Source organism: Tupaia chinensis, unplaced genomic scaffold (assembly GCF_000334495.1).
Source record: "Tupaia chinensis unplaced genomic scaffold, TupChi_1.0 Scaffold144314_1, whole genome shotgun sequence".
Taxonomy (NCBI): domain Eukaryota; kingdom Metazoa; phylum Chordata; class Mammalia; order Scandentia; family Tupaiidae; genus Tupaia; species Tupaia belangeri.
The window spans coordinates 43085-45176 of record NW_006204172.1 but is presented as its reverse complement, the minus strand read 5'-3'; the positions used below and the strand labels follow the sequence as shown (position 1 = coordinate 45176).

The 2092-nt window shown below is 47.5% G+C and overlaps 1 long non-coding RNA gene across 1 annotated transcript in view; it reads right to left on the bottom strand.

Moving 5' to 3' along the window:
• The window catches only part of LOC114005708 (uncharacterized), a 3022-nt gene extending 1751 nt beyond the window's left edge, over positions 1-1271 (bottom strand). Inside the window, exon 1 of the long non-coding RNA XR_003547546.1 lies at positions 1194-1271. This is a non-coding gene — a long non-coding RNA (uncharacterized LOC114005708). The remainder of the gene's footprint in view (positions 1-1193) is intronic.
• Positions 1272-2092: the final 821 nt, after the last annotated feature.

The window sequence follows — 2092 nt, the reverse complement described above, 5'->3', positions numbered from 1 at the left end:
TGTGGTCTCGCCCGACCCTCTGGGTCCCCCAGCCTCTACAGAGCCAGTCTCAGACACGCTATTTCCTTGTCACCTCCTACACTCATCCCCTCCTACTCTTTTGTTTTGTTTTGTTTTTTATGATTTGCTCTCCATCCTTTCTTTGGTCAATAATTTTAATTTCTCTACTTTTTTTTCCTTTTTTATCTTCACCCCTCACCCAAAAAAAGAAAAAAAAAAAGCAAAACAAAACAAAACAAAAAGTCAAGAACTGAGCATTCAGGTAAAACAGAGTTCTCCTAAAAGTCTCCTAAAAGGACAGACAACAGTTTTAAAAAAAAAAAACATTACAAACCCACCCCAAGGCCATAAACATCTTAGAGGCCTAGGACCCCAGATTCCAAACAACTGATTCCTCAGTGACCAGGGAGGCTTAGAGGAAGACACTCATCTTGAACAGAAAGTCAGAGCTTGAAAAAACAGAGAGAAGACCAATATCCCAGAGGATCAGGAAGAAATGGAAAACCAAAACTAGATACAAAGATACAAGAGTTTCAGGGTAGGGGAGATCCAGAACTGAGGGCCCCTGAAGGGAGACCTGCATCCTAAGCAGTCGAATATAATTTCTAAAACTTTCTGGGACCGGAACTCCTGAGTACAGTCATTACTCTCACACTGAACTCTCCTCACAGCTGAACTCTCCGTTGTCACCGCACCAACAAGAAGTAGCACTGGGGCCCAGCAAGTGACACGGTGGTTAGGGCAGTTGGATCCCACAGGGCCAACATCGAGGTTCACGTCCTGGACCCGGTGGCTTGAAAAACACACTGCATGTATGTGTGACCATGCCTAAACTGTGAGAGAAGAATAGCAGAGAAGGGATTGTGAGGTGCCCATCCCCAATCCCACCCCACCCTGTAGCCCCCTGGGTTGTGCTTTCTCTATCTCTCTCTCTGTCTCCAGTGAGTTCACATGCCCGATAGCAAAAACGCTTTAAAAACAAAGACATAGCAGTTGAATAAGGTGTTTTAAGAGAGTGTAGCTGACCCTACAGTGACTGTAGTAGAGGAAGAGCCCCGAGCAGAGGCAGAGCTGTGCTCCCTGCAGTCTCTGACGGAGGAGAGTGAGGACCTGAGCCATCCTAGTGCAGAGACCCTGAGGGAGAATAGCAGGGCGGCCGGGTAGGGAAGGCCAGAGGAGACTCAGTCACTTACCCCCGTACAGCTGGGCCTTCCTCCAGGCTGAAAGGGAACACAGCTGGTGAGACCTCGGCCAGGACAAGCCCCGCACAGTGAATGTACTGGCCCTCACTCCCCATTGTTTATCTATCTGTGTGAGGAAGGAGGCTGGAGAGGAGGGAGCCCCTACAATGTACAGGGAGACAGGGGGTTAGGGCACCTCCCTGGACACAGCTCAGAACGTCCACATCACAGAGAGCTCCACCCCTGTCCTGATGCCGCTGCGTTGACTGTTGGCAAGTCATTTGGCTGCTCTGTGTCTCAAAAACCTGAACAGTTCTTATTCTATTTATATTCAATTTTACTGCTAAAAATCAAACATTAAACTATGTATGAAAATAATTTAGGGAATAAAATATAAATTATATTCCCCAAGTTCTTACAAGTTATTAATAAATAGAAGAAAGCATTATTACAACCAGTCTTTCCCTGGCAAGGATCTATTTGGAAAAACTCAAAAGGGGGAATGATTCACATTCCGTAAAGCAGGCTCTGGGTAAAGCGGCCGCTCTCACAGCTGTCCTAGAGATGAGCGTCACTATTCCAGGGAGCAACAGCTCGGCCCCTCACACTCCACCCCAGCCAGCACCCAGTCCTCACCCCTTCACGTCTTAATTACCACCTTCAGGAGCTGGAAGAGGAATGACTCTCCCTGGATGGTGTTCCGGGGAGAGGGCATGAGAGGTCACATTCCTGAACTGGATGACCCCATTTACTTATATAGCTCATGTAATAAATACCACAGAATCTGGCTTTCAGTGTCTGGGAGCATACTGGAAGTTGGATGCACGAAAGGTTAGAAAATTCTGAATATGTGGATAGGTCAGGTGCGGATGAGGAGACCCGGGTGTACAGTAGGTCAGGGGTCACCATCA